Here is a 17,159-nt window from a genome sequence, read left to right as displayed (position 1 = left end):
TGGCAGTTTTTTGGAGTGTTTTGGCTGTCATTTGGCGCCATTTGGCTGTTTTTTGGCTGTCTGTAAGGAAATGCCTCCTTGGAATGGTTACCCCCTAATCTTTTGCCTTTGCTCATGCTAAGTTATGATTTGAAACTGTGCTGGGACCCTGCTAACCAGGCCCCAGGACTAGTGTTCTTTCCCAAAACTGTACATTTGTCTTCACAATTGGCACAATACTGGCACTCAGGTAAGTCCCTTGTAACTGGTACCCCTGGTACCAAGGGCCCTGTTGCCAGGGAAGGTCTCTAAGGGCTGCAGCATGCCTTATGCCACCCTAGAGACCCCTCACTCAGCACATGCACACTGCTTCACAACTTGTATGTGCTGGTGGGGAGAAAATGACTAAGTCGACATGGCACTCCCCTCAGAGTGCCATGCCAACCTCACACTGCCTGTGGCATAGGTAAGTCACCCCTCTAGTAGGACTTACAGCCCTAAGGCAGGGTGCACTATACCACAGGTGAGGGCATATGTGCATGAGCACTATGCCCCTACAGTGCAGGGTAGCCATAAGAGTATATGGTCTGGGAGTTTGTCAAAAACGAACTCCACAGTTCCATAATGGCTATACTGAAAACTGTGAAGTTTAGTATTAAACTTCTCAGCACAATAAATACACAATGATGCCAGTGTACAATCTATTGTAAAATACACCCAGAGGACATCTTAGAGATGCCCCCTGAATACATGCCCGACTTCTAGTGTAGGCTGACCAGTTCCTGCCAGCCTGCCACACACCAGACATGTTGCTGGCCACATGGGGAGAGTGCCTTTGTCACTATGTGGCCAGGAATAAAGCCTGTACTGAGTGGAGGTGCTTCTCAGCTCCCCCTGCAGGAGCTGTAACACCTGGCGGTGAGCCACAAAGGCGCACCTCTTTTGTTACAGCGCCCCAGGGCATCCCAGCTAGTGGAGATGCCTGCCCCTCCGGCCACTGCCCCCACTTTTGGCGGCAAGGCTGGAGGAAATAATGAGAAAAACAAGGAGTCAGCTCCCACCAGTCAGGACAGCCCTTAAGGTGTCCTGAGCTGAGGCTCACCCCTGCCTTTAGAAATCCTCCATCTTGAGTTAGGAGGATTCTCCCAATAGGATTAGGGATGTGCCCCTCTCCCCACAGGTAGGAGGCACAAAGAGGGTGTAGCCACCCTCAAGGACAGTAGGCATTGGCTACTGCCCTCCCAGACCTAAACACACCCCTAAATTCAGTATTTAGGGGCTCTCCAGATCCCAGGAAATCAGATTCCTGCAACCTGAAGAAAGAAGAAGGACTGCTGACCTAAATCCTGCAGAGAAGGAGGAAGACGACTACTGCTTTGGCCCGAGCCCTACCGGCCTGTCTCCAACTTCGAAAACCTGCTCCAGCGACGCATCCAACAGGGACCAGCGACCCTGAAGTCTCAGAGGACTGCCCTGCATCTAAAGGACCAAGAAGCTCCCGAGAACAGCAGCCCTGTTCAAGAAACTGCAACTTTCTGCAACAAAGAAGTAACTTTAAAGACCCCACGTTTCCCGCCGGAAGCGTGAGACTTTCCACTCTGCACCCGACGCCCCCGGCTCGACTTGCGGAAAAAACTAACACTACAGGGAGGACACCCCGGCGCCTGTGAGCCCGTGAGTAGCCAGAGTTGACCCCCCTGAGCCCCCACAGCGACGCCTGCAGAGGAAATCCAGAGGCTCCCCCTGACCGCGACTGCCTGTGTCAAGGGACCCAACGCCTGGAACCAACACTGCACCCGCAGCCCCCAGGACCTGAAGGAATCGAACTCCAGTGCAGGAGCGACCCCCAGGCGACCCTCTGTCTAGCCCAGGTGGTGGCTACCCCGAGGAGCCCCCCCCTGTGCCTCCCTGCATCGTTGGAGAGACCCCCGGTTCTCCCCATTACTTCCTATCTAAAACCTGACACCTGTTTGCACTCTGCACCCGCCTGCCCCTGTGCCCCTGAGGGTGTACTTTCTGTGCCTGCTTGTGTCCCCCCGGTGCTCTACAAACCCCCCTGGTCTGCCCCCCGAGGACTCGGGTACTTACCTGCTGGCAGACTGGAACCGGGGCACCCCTGTTCTCCATTGAAGCCTATGTGTTTTGGGCACCTCTTTGACCACTGCACCTGACCGGCCCTGAGCTGCTGGTGTGGTAACTTTGGGGTTGCCTTGAACCCCCAACAGTGGGCTACCTTGGACCCAACTTTGAGACTTGTAAGTGTTTTACTTACCTGCAAAACTAACTTCTACTTACCTCCCCAGGAACTGTTGATTTGTGCACTGTGTCCACTTTTAAAATAGCTTATTGCCATTTCTACAAAGACGGTACATGCTATTGTGATTATTCAAAGTCCCTAGAGTATCTAAATGGAATACCTTTCATTTGAAGTATTACTTGTAAATCTTGAACCTGTGGTTCTTAAAATAAACTAAGAAAATATATTTTTCTAAATAAAAACCTATTGGCCTGGAGTAAGTCTTTCAGTGTTTTTCCTCATTTATTGCCTGTGTGTGTACAACAAATGCTTAACACTACCCTCTGATAAGCCTACTGCCACAAAATAGAGCATTGGAATTATCTCTTTTTGCCACTATCTTACCTCTAAGGGGAGCCCTTGGACTCTGTGCACACTATTTCTTACTTTGAAATAGTATATACAGAGCCAACTTCCTACATTGGTGGATCAGCGGTGGGGTCTAAGACTTTGCATTTGCTGGACTACTCAGCCAATACCTGATCACATGACTTAATTCCAAAAATAGTCATTAGAAACTGATTTTTGCAATTGGAACTATTTTTCTAAATTTTTAAAAGTCCTGCTAGGGCCTTGTGTAAGTCCCTGTTAGCATTTCTTTTAGAGTTTATTGTTTTGTAAAAGCTTGGATTAAGTTCTAGAAATAGTTTTAGATTCTTAAAAAGTAATCCCAACTTTTAGAGAAATAATGTCTAGCACAGATGAGATGGTGGTGGAACTGAACCTCACCCGTTACCTGCATCTAAAGATGTCAGAGTTAAGGTCTTTTTGTAAGCTAAAAAAGATAAAAACTGGGTCCAACTCTACCAAAGTACAGCTCCAGGAGCTTTTGGCTGAGTTCAAAAGGGACAACCCCTCTGAGGATAATACTTCAGATGGGGAAATTAGTGAACAGGAGGATGACTTCCCCCCTCCTGTCCTAAATAGGGAGAACAGGGTCCCTCAAACCCTGACTCCTCAAATCCTAGTCAGAAAGACTGGTTCTTCCATAGGGGATTCCAGTAGCTCTGAAAACATTGAGGGCAGCCTCAATGAAGATGACCTCCTGTTAGCCAGGATGGCCAACAGATTGGCTTTGGAGAAGCAGCTCCTAGCCATAGAAAGGGAAAGAAAAGAGATGGGTTTAGTTCCCATTAATGGTGGCGGCAACTTAAATAGGGTCAGAGAGAATAATGAAATGCTAAAAATCCCCAAAGGGATTGTAACAAAATATGAAGATGGTGATGACATCACCAAGTGGTTCACAGCTTTTGAGAGGGCTTGTGCAACCAGAAAAGTAAACAGATCTCACGGGGGGGGGCTCTCCTTTGGGAAATGTTCACTGGAAAGTGTAGGGAGAGACTCCTAACACTCTCTGGTAAAGATGCAGAATCCTATGACCTCATGAAGGCTACCCTGATTGAGGGCTTTGGATTCTCCACTGAGCAGTACAGGATTAGGTTCAGGGGGGCTCAAAAATCCTCAAGCCAGACCTGGGTTAATTTTGTAGACTACTCAGTGAAAACACTGGATGGTTGGGTAACTGGAAATGAAGTGCATGACTATGTTGGGCTTTATAATTTGTTTATGAAAGAACACATTTTAAGTAACTGCTTAAATGAAAAGTTGCATCAATATCTGGTAGACTTAGGTCCAATTTCTCCCCAAGAATTGGGAAAGAAGGCAGACCACTGGGTCAACACTAGGGTAACCAAAACTTCCACTGGGGGTGACCAAATGAAAGGGGTTACAAAGCCTCCCCAGGAGAAAGTGGGTGACACGACAAAGAAAGAGAGTCCTCTGTAGGCCCCTAGAAACCAGACCAGGTGGGTGGGCCCCAAGACACAACCCAAAACAAAGGTGGGTCCCAGGGTAAGAACTGGGATGCCACTAAGGCATGGTGCCAAAACTGTAGACAGACAGGGCACCACACCAAGGACACTTCTTGTCCCAAAAGCAAACCCCATAGCAAAGTCCCAGAGGTAACCAGTGTAGCCATTGGGGGTGACTCCCCAGATAAGGAGGTCTTCATAGCCTTCAACTTGAAAAAGGGCCCAACAGGTGAGTTGGAGATTCCAGAGGGAAGTAGACACTTCCACCGCCTACTGGTGAATGGAATTCCAGCCACTGCCCTGAGAGACACTTGTGCCAGTCACACTATTGTGCATGACAGGCTGGTTTTCTCAAACCAGTACATCCCAGGTGAGACTGCCAGAGTAAGAGTTAGCCCAGACAGGGTCAGTGATAGGCCTGTGGCTTTTGTGCATATAGAAGTGGTTGGGACTTTTAGCTAGAGAAGGGTGGTAGTCAGACCAGACCTCCCCCTTGATTTCCTCCTTGGAAATGACTAACCAGAGGTTACTCAGAGCCTAAGAGGGGAACTGGTCCAGTACCAGCCCTCTCCCAAGGATTCTGGAGGTGCTACCTCTGCCGTAACTGCAAGTAGGCCGCAGAATAAAAAGAAAAGAAAACAGAGTAGGAAAGGGGGGTAACCTTTAGCCAAGGTTCCAGTAAGCCAAGGAGATTCTGCTCCAGTAAGGGAGAACTCCAAAAGTGGCACTGGTAAAGTCCAACCTGGCCCACAAGAAGTCCTGACTAGTCAGGCAACTGTTCAACTGGAGTGGGTGGCTCCTCAGTTAACAGAAGAAAGAGTGGAAGAAGGGTGTTTACTACAAGATGCAGTAACCCCCCACTCCAACACAGCAGACAGGCACCCTGAACCCAAAGAAGCCTGTAACTTAGCTTCTTCCCTTGTAGGTGAAGAGCTAAAGGTGTGGTTCTGGGCACTGACAGCTGTCAGTGGCCCCTGCTGGGTGTTAGCCTTTATGGCTGCACTATCCTTGGCATGGTGGTCTGACCCCATGCCAAATAGCAAGTTAGGCCCCCTGACCATGTTGGTCATGGTGGGGTTACTCCGGCTATGGGTAACCTCTTTGGGTAAACTAGGGGTGTGACCCTGGCTAAAATGAGATTAGCAGAGGTGGATACCTCTAAACCCAAAATAGAGAAAATAGGTGAAGACATTAAAAAGTCAGACAAGAGGCAATTCGGACTAGGTCCTATCACTGTGGAAGTGGGTAGTTCCCCAGAGGGAATGACCTGAACAGGAGGATGTAAGGCAGAGTAGGCCCTGCAACAAACCAGCCTATTTTCCCTACTCTTCCTCGCCTGACAGACTAGGAAGACTCTCCCAGCTTTGGCTGAGTCTCCTGGCCTGTGGGCTGGGGGGAGGCTTGTGTAAGGAAATGTCTCCCTGTTGCAGTTACCCCCCACTTTTTTCCTGATACTGATGCTGACTTGACTAAGAAGTGTGCTGGGATCCTTCTAACCAGGCCCCAGCACCAGTGTTCTTTCACCTAAAATGTACCATTGTTTCCACAATTGGCACGCCCCTGGCACACAGATAAGTCCCTTGTAAAAGGTACCAGTGGTACCAAGAGCCCTGTGACCAGGGAAGATCCCTAAAGGCTGCAGCATATGCTGTGCCACCCTAAGAGACCCCTCACCTAACAAATGCACCCTGCCATTGTAGATGGTGTGTTTTGGTGGTGAGAAAAAGGCAAAGTCGACATGGCATCCCCCTCAGGATGCCATGTCCACAAAATACTGCCTGTGGCATAGGTAAGTCACCCCTCTAGCAGGCCTTACAGCCCTAAGACAGGGTGCACTATACCACAGGTGAGGGCATAGCTGCATGAGCATTATGCCCCTACAGTGTCTATGTCTATTCTTAGAGATTGTAAGTACAGTGTGGCCATATTAAGTATATGGTCTGGGAGTTTGGCAAAAACAAACTCCACAGCTCCATAATGGCTACACGGAATACTGGGATGTTTGGTATCGAACGTCTCAGAATAATAAACCCACACTGATACCAGCGTTGGATTTATTAAAAAATGCACACAGAGGGCATCTTAGAGATGCCCCTTGTATTTTACCCAATCTTTCAGTGCAGGACTGACTGGTCTGTGCCAGCCTGCTGCTGAGAGACAAGTTTCTGATTCCCTGGGGTGAGAGCCTTTGTGCTTAGCACCTCCACCCTGCGGGAACTGTAACACCTAGCAGTGAGCCTCAAAGGCTCAGGTTTCGTGTTACAATGCCCCAGGGCACTCCAGCTAGTGGAGATGCCCGCCCCATGGACACAGCCCCCAATTTTGGCAGCAAGTCCAGGGGAGATAATGAAAAAAACAAGGAGAAGTCACCCACCAGTCAGGACAGCCCCTAAGATATCCTGAGCTGAGGTGACCCCTGTCTTTAGAAATCCTCCATCTTGATTCTGGAGGATTCCCTGTAAGGAAATGCCTCCTTGGCATGGTTACCCCCTGACGTTTTGCCTTTGCTGATGCCAAGTTATGATTTGAAATTGTGCTGGGACCCTGCTAACCAGTACCTTTGTCTCCACAATTGGCACAACCCTGGCACCCAAGTAAGTCCCTTGCTGACCACATGGGGAGAGTGCCTTTGTCACTCTGTGGCCAGGAACAAAGCCTGTACTGGGTGGAGGTGCTTCTCACCTCCCCCTGCAGGAACTGTAACACCTGGCGATGAGCCTCAAAGGCTCACCCCCTTTGTTACACTGCCACAGGGCATCCCAGCTAGTGGAGATGCCCGCTCCTCTGGCCACTGTCCCCACTTTTGGCGGCAAGGCTGGAGGAGATAATGAGGAAAACAAGGAGGAGTCAACCCCCAGTCAGGACAGCCCCTAAGGTTCCCTGAGCTCAGGTGACCCCTGCCTTTAGAAATCCTCCATCTTGAGTTTGGAGGATTCCCCCAATAGGAATAGGGATGTGCCCCCCTCCCCTCAGGGAGGAGGCACAAAGAGGGTATAGCCACCCTCCAGGACAGTAGCCATTGGCTACTGCCCCCAGAACTAAACACACCCCTAAATTTAGTATTGAGGGACGACCCTGATCCCAGGAAATCAGATTCCTGCAACCTACAACAAGAAGTAGGACTGCTGACCTGTAAGCCCTGCGGAGATGACAACTGACTTGGCCCCAGCCCTACCGGCCTGTTTCCAGACTCTAAGAACCTGCACTGCGATGCATCCAACAAGGACCAGCGACCTCTGAGGACTGAGGACTGCCCTGAACCCGAAGGACCAAGAAACTCCTGAGAACAGCGGCACTGGTCAAAAACTGAAACAACTTTGCAACAAAGAAACAACTTTTAAAGAACTCTCTCTTCCTGCCGGAAGCGTGAAACTTCACACTGTGCACCCAATGCCCCCTGCTCGAGTTCAGGTAAACCAACACTGCAGAGAAGACTCCCAGGCGACTACGATGACGTGGGTACCCTGAGTCGACCCCCCTGCACCTCCACAGTGACACCTGCAGAGAGGATCCAGAAGCTCCCCCTGACCGCGACTGCCAGTTTACAAGGAACCTGACGCCTGGACCAAGCACTGAACCACAGCCCCCAGGACAGAGAGGTACCACCTTCCAGTGCAGGAGCGACCATCAGGCAGCCCTCTTCCTAGCCCAGTCGGTGGCTGGCCTGAGGAGACCCCTGTGCCTTGCCTGCATCGCCTAAGTAACCCCCGGGTCCCTCCATTGCTTTCAATAGCAAACCCGATGCCTACTTTGTCCACTGCACCCGGCCGCCCCTGTGCCACGGAGGGTGTGTTTTTTGGGCTTGTGTCCGTCCCCCACCCCCCACCCCTCCAGTGCTCTACAAAACCCCCCTGGTCTGCTCCCCGAGGACGCAGGTACTTACCTGCTAGCAGACTGGATCCAGGGCACCCCTGTTCTTCATAGGCACCTATGTGTTTTCAGCCCTCCTTTGACCTCTGCACCTGACTGGCCCTGTGTTGCTGGTGCTGTGGCTTTGGGGTTGCCTTGAACCTCCAATGGTGGGCTGCCTATGCCCAGGAGACTGACTGTGTAAGTGCTTTACTTACCTGAGAAACTTAACCAAACTTACCTCCCCCAGGAACTGTTGATTTTTGCAGTGTCCACTTTTAAAATAGCGTATTGCCACTTTAATCTAAACTGTGTGTACTAATGTTTGAAATCAAAGTTCCATACTTACGTGTGTGAAGTACCTTGCATTTTATGTACTTACCTCAAATCTTGAATCTTGTGGTTCTAAAATACCTTAAGAAAATATATTTTTCTATATAAGAACCATTGGCCTGGAGTTAAGTCTTTGAATGTGTGTTCGTCATTTATTGCCTGTGTGTGTACAACAAATGCTTAACACTACCCTCTGATAATCCTCCTGCTCGACCACACTACCACAAAATAAAGCATTAGAATTAACTAATTTTGCCACTATTAACCTCTTAAGGGGAAGCCTTGGACTCTGTGCACACTATCTTTCACTTTGAGATAGTATTTATAGTGCCAACTTCCTACATATAGTTTAATAGATTGTGCTATTGCTCTACCTATAACACAAATAATGGCCAGTTGCAAGAGTCACATGCTACAATTGCAAATGGTAGCGCTAGCAACAAATGAGAATGCCTCGTTGTAAGCAAACCACAAGTTCTCATTATAGCGGTTTGAAACAACTGGCATAAACTGCTTTTGGACTTCCACAAGGAGGGGCACGAAAGGCCCGGTGCAATGTAGTACTCTAAAATGTCCACCCACAACACTGTCCAGGATTCTGAGTGGCAGTACTGACACTGGGCAGCCATCAGGTGGAAGTTGTGCAGGTCACCAGGCTTCTTTCCTCCTCCTTTGTCCTTGCTGGCCCTTGCATTAAGCGACACAAAGACCAGCCACATGAACCAGTCTCCTCAATCCGACCTTGAACCCGAGGTAGGGTGGCTTATCCCTAGATGTAGTCTTTGGATACAGCTTCCACGAAGTTGATGCTGACATCAGGATGGAAATAGTGCAGATGATGTTGAAGATGGTAAAAGCCACCAGACACATGCGGTCAATGACTGTGGCGGCAAATTTTCACTCATTGCAGGCCGCCTCGTCTGCATCCTGGCTACGGAAACGATCTGCCAGGTACTGCACCTCCTCTAGGATCTTCTCAAGTTGGGGATCACCCGGCTCTGAACTGTGCCCGCTGGGCGGCACCCCATTGGAGTGCAGGGAAAGAGAAGCAGGGAAGTCAGGTTGCTTGTGCAAAAGGTCTGAGGTCTTGCCAGTGGTATGGTGCAGCTCTTCTAGGCCTCGGAATCCAATGTATAGTAGGTTTCCATTGGCACTGTTAGGACCACTGCCATGCCGGTCAGGAGTGGTGTGTTCGCTGTCAGAGCTGCAACTCAGAAGGCTTGGGGTACACTGGGGCCTTGGCTCAGCTTCCTCCCCAGGCTTCTTCATCCTCAGGAACCAGGCACACCATTTCAGAACAAAGATCTGCACCTAGGGAAAGCAAAGACACAGAGGGGCATAAAGCAGAGTTTTTCACAAGACCCTATTCACCCTGTCAACACCAAAAGACTGAGAACAAGGGTTTAAGACTAGCGGACCTGAGGGAGAGCTACAGGACATGCAGAAATGGATGTTCTTAAACATTATGTTAATGCTTTCCTGCTGCAACAATATTACATTTATAATATATGTACAAGTTACTTACCTTCGGTAACGATATATCTGGTAGAAACATATTCTAGTTGCAGATTCCTTACCTTAGAATTTTCCCCTAAGCGTCAGACTGGATCCGGAGATTTTTTCTTCGAGCAATACCCTTGCACGTCGGTAGGTGGCGTCGGTTGACTTCGCAGGCGTCGTAGGCATCGTGGTCACACTGATGATGTCGGGAGCAGTACATAGACGCCGCACTCATGCAGTGACGTCAGTTTCTTTTAATGACTTTCCACGCCAGAGCGCAGAGCCGCTAAGAACTTTGATATTGGTGCGCTAGAGGTAAGGACCTCAAAGGGGGAATCCCTGTCCCTAGAAATCAGTTCACAAGCAGGGAGGATGGGTGGGCGGTAAGGAATCTGCAACTAAAATATGTCTCTACCAGATATATCGTTACTGAAGGTAAGTAACTTGTACATCTGATAGAGACTTCTAGTTGCAGATTCCTTATCTTAGAATAGATACCCAAGCAATGCCATCCTCGGTGGTGGGCTGCGAACTAAGATCATACTAGAAAGTCCTGCAGGACCGAACGACCAAAGTAGCCGTCCCGTCGGACCTGGCTGTCCAGACAGTAATGCTTAGCAAACGTGTGCAGAGACGCCCACATAGCTGCCTGACAGATATTAAGGACAGGAACTCCGCATGCTAACGCAGTGGATGCAGCAGTGGCCCTGGTAGAATGAGCCCACAAGCCTTCAGGAGGTTGCTTTTTCGCCAAAGCGTAGCACATTTGATGCAAAGAAGCACCCATTGAGAGATGGTACGTTTCTGCACCCCCTTCCGTTTCTTCACTCCCACATAGCCAACAAAGAGTTGATCGTCCACCCAGAAGTCTTTAGTACGATTGAGATAGAACGCCAATGCTCTTTTTGGATCCAGACGGTGGCGTCTCTCCTCCTCATGGGAAGGATGTGGGGGTGCGTAGAAGGTAGGCATTGTGATGGACTGGCCTACATGAAACGGTGTAACCACCTTAGGAAGGAATGAAGCCCTAGTGCGTAACACCACCTTGTCGGGGTGAACGATAAGTATGGAGGCTTTGAAGAAAGGGCCTGAAGCTCACTCACCCTGCGAGCAGAGGTGATGGCGATGAGAAAGACAGTTTTGAATGTGAGGAGCTGTAAGGGACAATTATGCATAGGCTCAAAGGGAGTACGCATCAAGAAAGTAAGCACAAGATTAAGATCCCACTGAGGTATGATGAAGGGAGTGGGAGGAAATAAGTGGGTGAGCCCCTTTAAGAACCTACTCACAAGAGGAGATTTAAAGAGTGAGGGCTGATCAGGAAGCCTAAGAAAGGCGGAAATGGCAGACAGATACCCTTTAAGGGTGCCCAATGCAGAGCCGTGCTGGGGTAAGGAAAGAATGAACAGAAGAACCTCTGAAAGAAGGGCAGATAGGGGGTCAACAGATTTGTTGGTGCACCATGCCACAAATTTATTCCAACAACAGGCGTATACAGTTTTAGTCGAAGGACGCCTGGCTGCCAAGATAACATTGCAGACTTCGGGTGGAAGGGCAAATGCCGTCAACTGTTGCCGCTCAATCTCCACGCATGAAGGCAGAGGTTGGAAAGGTCCGGGTGAAGGACTGTCCCCTGCTGCTGCGACAGAAGATCCGTCCGAAGAGGCAGTCTGAGAGGAGGATCGATGGACATGCTCAGTAGCTCGGGATACCACAGTCTTCGAGCCCAGTCCTGAGCCAGCAAGATAACTTGGGCCCGGTCGCTCTTGATCTTCTTGAGAACTCTGGGCAGGAGAGGGATAGGCAGGAAGGTGTAGAGGAGACCGGAGTTCCACTCGGAGACGAAAAGCGTCTCCGAGCGAGTGCCGCCTTGGAAACCCCAACGCGCAAAATAGCTGACATTGCGCATTCTCTGCGGAGGCAAACGGATCTAACCAAGGCTCTCCCTACTAGCTAGAATTGGACATCTGCACCCTTCACTGGCTAACCGTCGCTTAGGAGAGTACTGCTTTACACATGATGGAGGGCATGTGTATCTACAACCAAACATGCTACGAATGGGTCTTTTAACCCTATAAGCATCTCTTTGTTGCATGTAGTGTAGATCAAAAGGCAAAACTTACCTTCTTCGAAGCCAGCGGAGGTAGGCTTTCACCATTTTTCACCTGTCCTCATTTACAGCACACACATAGTCGCCATACTGTCACACCAACTACTTTCTCTCACCCTTTGTGCGAAAATAATCTAACTGATAGAGACTTCTAGTTGCAGGTTCCTTACCATTGAATTTCCCAAGGCGTAAGCCTGGATCCGGAGATAATTCTTTGAGCAGTAACTCCTGTGTGCCGCGGGTGTCGTCGTGGTCGCCTTGATGACGTCCCAGACGTATATAGGCGCCACCCTGGTGCGCTGACGTCAGTTATTTTCTTTCCGCACCAGCCTTCGCGCAGATCCGGGCAAAGAGCTACCTCAGTCATTTTTTACTACCAGCGACTGTTTTGTTGAACTTTCTGTGACAAGATTGGGGGTGCGTCAAGGAATGTCACTTAAGACAAGCCTCAAACCCTGCGACTCCTGTCACCGAACTATGTTGGTGACGGATATGCACCTCATGTATCTATTGTTTGGAGCGCTACCATGACCCGAAGTCGTGCTCAGAGTGTTGGGCCATGAATCCGAAAGCTTTTAGGGAGCAGTCCCTAAAGCTGCTGGTGGCCCAACACTCGGCTCCACGTTGCTCCTGGTCTCGATCAAGAGGAAGGTCTCGAGACTGCCTGTGGACTCAACACCACTCTTCGCCCTCAAAGTCTTCTGAGCTTTTGGGTCACAAGGAAAAAGTCGAAGAAGATAAACGTTCACCCTCGACTTCACCCTTTCGTTCGGATGATGGGACTAGGGATGAGCTCAGCACTCTAGGCCTCCGTCATCGGAGCCTGCATCTGGGTCTGCTCCGCATTTCCCCAACTTCCTGGGAGCTGGTGTCACCCCTGCCCAACTAAAAGAATTCTGAGGCCATGCGCCTCATTTTTGGGCAGTCTGACCCACCCTCGGCCCCCTTAGGCCCAGGTGAGTCAGTAGGGGCCCCCTTGGGTTCCAAGTCATCGGCTTTGGCCCCGACTCCGGAAGATCCCTCCGGATCAGTTTCTGGATCCGTCCAGATGCCAGTTGTACCAGCGCAACCTTCCCCAGCGTTGGGTCTGACGTTGACGCTCCCGACACTGATTGTGCCCAGAATCGATGTCGATCCTATACTTATACCTGACGACCTCGATCCAGAACGGCGTCAATCGACACCCACTGGGATTGTAGAGGGGCTGCTGCACTCTTTGGAATACCAGCGTGACCCTAACATGGACTAGGTAGAGGAATTGAGTAACACCAGTGGACACCTCCCCTGATGCTGGCATGCTGTCTCCCATCTGTGGCTACGGAGGAGGGGAGCTCTTACTCAATGTTGGTAAGAATGGCGGCTGAGGTCTTGGACCTCGAGCTTCCTTCTGTGGAGGTCAGGACTAATCTCCTAACCAGGGTGCTTCAACCTAGTTCTTCCTCTTCCGAACCTCTTCTCCCATTTAACGAACACTGACAGACGTCCTCTTGGGTACCTGGTCAAGACCAAGCACAGGGGCTCCTGTGAATAGGATGATTGCCAGCCGCCATAGACCTGCACCATCAGACCCCAAATTCCTCACTCAACATCCCACGCCTGAGAGCCTTGACATCCAGGCTTCATCGGGCGCATTTCCTACCGCACCCCTGGATAGGGAATCAAAGACTGGACAGTCTTCCTTTTGTGGCTACTGAAGGGGCACCCAACCGCTTTCTTTCCCCCCAGTCATTGACCCACACATGCTGTACTGCCCCTGCGTGGACACGGGATCCCATGTTCCCGGGGATCAGAGAGCCAGCGGGTCACCTAGTTCACTTCCGCCCCCTCCTCAGCCTCCAAACCTTCCTAGTCTGCAGGCACACCAGGAACCAGTTGGTGGCAGGATTCGCCATCTCCTGCCCCAATGGCAATCCATTATTTTGGACAGGTGGGCCCTCCAGATCGTCCAGAGGGGCTACTCTCTCCCCTTCGAGACATCTCCAGCCATGCCACCTTCATACAATTGCATATCGGAGGATCATATGGCACTTTTCCGTTAGGAAGTCCAAGCCTTTTTGCCTAAGGAGCTATAGAGAGGGTCCCTCTTCCAGAAGTAAGTCGTGGTTGTAATTCCCGCTACTTTCTGTGCCGGGAAAGGACAAGGGCCTTTGTTCTATACTAGATCTTCAGTCCCTCAGCCTCTTCCTCTAAAAGGAGAAGTCCAAAATGTTGGCATTGGCTCAGGTCATATCTGCCCTGGACCCAGGAAACTGGATGGCGGCGTTGGACTTTCAAGACGCATACTTCCACATCCCCGTTACCAGATCAACATTCTTTATTCAAATCTCCCATTGTTGGGAGGTTTATTAAAGGCCTCATACATCTTTTTGCTCCTATCTCAGTCATCAAGTCCCAATGGGATCTGAACCTAGTCTTAACATTCCTTATGTGTGCCCTTTTCGAGCCTCTTCACAATTGCCCTTTACAGCTCTTAACCATCAAAACTGTGTTCTTAGCTGCCTTCACCTCTGCCTTTTGAGTAAGTGAGCTCCAAGCTCTTTCATCTGACCACCTTTCCTGGCAGTACACCCTGACAAAGTGGTACTTCACACAAGGGCTCCTTTTGTTCCTAAAGTAGTGACACCCTTCTATGTCGGGCAGTCCATCACTTTGCCTACCTCTTTTGCACCCCCACATCCCTCTCATGAAGAGGATAGACTTCACTGGTACGATCAAGGTAGAACTCCAACGCTCTTTTTGGATCCAGGCAAAGACTTCCGGGTGGATGATCAACCATATGTGGGTGCAAAGAAGGGGAAGTTTGTGCAGAAGAGACCATTTCAAGATGGGTGCTCTTACGCATCAAAATGTGCTACACTAAGAAGCAACCCCCTGACGGCGCACAGAGGTACTGCTGAAAGAAAAAATATCCAGATCCAGACTGACACCTGGGGAAATTCGAAGGTAAGGAATCTGCAACTAGAATATGTCTCTACCAGATATATCGTTACCAAAGGTAAGTAGCTTGTACAACAGTGGCGTCAGTGCCCACATTTACTACCAATTAAAGAAGGGATCGTATGGTACCTCTTGACTCTAAAGACTTCAAACAAAAAACAAGCAGCCACAGTCCGAGCTATAATTAGATGGTGGGTGTATGTAGAGCCCGTGATTCTACAGCACTACGTGCAACAAACAGATGTTTATAGGGACGGTAACATTTCTTCTGTTCACAAGAGTTAATGACAAATACACTTGCCTAAACTCATAAAGCCTAAATATAATACAGTTGGGGATGTGATGTTCCATTCCCTGAAGCCAGTGATATCAACACTGTACACTACACTTTTCACCTTCTGCTCTTGCAAGCTTCTTCGTCCTAGTTTGTCATCTACAAAAAAAAAAGCCTAAAAGGTGACTGATATTTTTCCACACACCTAATTGTTCTCTTTTGTTGTTCTGTGTTGTTTTTTTGTTTGTTTTTTTCTTCTCTTCTTTCTCTGTTCTCTTACATGTGCCTGATGAATCTGTTTGCGGATGCTGATGCTGTTTCATGCGACTTCCAACCTGGGGGCTGCCATTGATCCTGTGGGATCGTGAAACGGTGTCCAACTAACAATTTTACTATTAACAATTTTCTTTTAACTAAATCGACCATTTTGTCCTTGTTTGGGTTGGGGGTGTTTTTTTTGTTGTTTTTTTTTGTGTGTTCCCAGAGTTCCCAAGCAAGAAGATGAAGACATCCGAAAAGGTAGTGGGATTGGTGGCATATGCTGGAGACTCATCAGATGAAGAAGAAGATCAGGGCAGTCACAAAAAAGCAAGTACATTTGGACAGAGCTGGAACTCTAGTCGACAATTTCCATCTACCATGCAGCAGCGTGCCCAGCAACAGATGCCTTTCTGGATGGCACCATGACCCAACTGGCAACAGGCTGTCCATAGCGAACTCTCAGTAGCAATAATGCAGCATGAACTATTTAATAACACTTAGATTTAAACCTTAAAGGACAACTATTTCTTAACCTTCATACAATGTGAGGTGCAGTAATTTCTTTTGTTTCCATTAGAGGTTATTTGATATCCTCCCAATGGAGTTGGCACCTATTTTTTTTTTTTTTTGTCCAATTTTGAAGGCGTAGATTGGAATTTGAACAGCGTGTGGAGAAACAACTTGCAGAGTGTCATGAGAGCAGGAACTGTGTTCAGCTAACACATTTTATGCATCATCGTATTTCTTTTTAGTCTTGGAACTACTGTTCCCAGTTGAATCGCAATTACAGAAATTGGATATGGAGCTGAAACGAGCACATATAATGTGCCATTGACTTTCAAGTGTCCTTCATTAATGAAAGTCTGTTATGAAGAGCCAGTTAATGGGTGCTGTAATGTCTGTTTTTATTGTGTATATGTCCAAAATGAAAGGACATTGTAATTTGTCTTGATCGGCTGTGTTTTTTTTATTTTTTTTTTACGAGCGAATTTTGAACCTGCATTTGCCTTTGGCATACTAACTCTATCAAGTCTGACGCACCTTTGTTTAGCTTGTTGGCCCAACATTTTTTTGAGCGTCCAATTGAGTGAGAGACCTCTAGAGCCTTCCACCTTTACCTTGTTACTGTGGCACTTAGCAGATAATTACCCCCTGTCTAAACCTTGGCCAACTGAATACTATCGCCTATTGCTGAATGCCTTTCTTTCCTTTTTACTTCCCAGTCTGGCACTAACTTTCCGAGTGAAGTTTGGATACCTCTGATATTTTCTAGGGCACTGGAATGAGGCATATCTTTTCTCCATTTTTTTTTTTTCTTTGTTTGCTTCCCCCCTGTTTATTGGGTGTGACCACCTACCCCTTCAGTTGATTGCATTGTTTATTTTCAGTACCCCATTTACAGGAAACTAATGTATTTACTTGCTGCATATGTCAAGGCTACCTGTTCTTCCGGTTTTCTTTTACAGCCATGTCTTCGCATCAGTGATTGTTTTTGGCAAATACCATATTGATTGTCCGCGTCTGTACCACACTTTGGACTCTGTGAAATGGAAGTAGCACACACGTTGCAGTATCTTGCTTAATAAAATTCTTATTTGTAAGAACGTTTAAACCATGCAAAGAAGAATTGTGCCCTTATTACTTATATTTTATGGGACCCTTTCTCCAGTAGTTGTTTTTTTGTATTTTATTTATTGACAACTAGGCCAGAACATGATTGCAGTGACAAAGATTGAACTTACCCAATCGTTCTAACATATCCCACACTTAACAGTTCTCTTCTTTCTCAGTCTCTTTCCCCATGTCAAA

The 17,159-nt window shown here is 48.6% G+C and overlaps 2 pseudogenes; both read right to left on the bottom strand.

Annotated features, from left to right (window-relative positions):
• The window catches only part of LOC138273939 (neuronal acetylcholine receptor subunit alpha-7-like), a 29,461-nt pseudogene extending 20,474 nt beyond the window's left edge, over positions 1-8,987 (bottom strand).
• A 50-nt stretch (positions 8,988-9,037) lies between these two features.
• The window catches only part of LOC138273938 (neuronal acetylcholine receptor subunit alpha-7-like), a 29,261-nt pseudogene continuing 21,139 nt past the window's right edge, over positions 9,038-17,159 (bottom strand).

Source organism: Pleurodeles waltl, unplaced genomic scaffold, assembly GCF_031143425.1.
Source record: "Pleurodeles waltl isolate 20211129_DDA unplaced genomic scaffold, aPleWal1.hap1.20221129 scaffold_127, whole genome shotgun sequence".
NCBI lineage: Eukaryota > Metazoa > Chordata > Amphibia > Caudata > Salamandridae > Pleurodeles > Pleurodeles waltl.
This window is presented reverse-complemented; position numbering and strand designations above follow the sequence as displayed.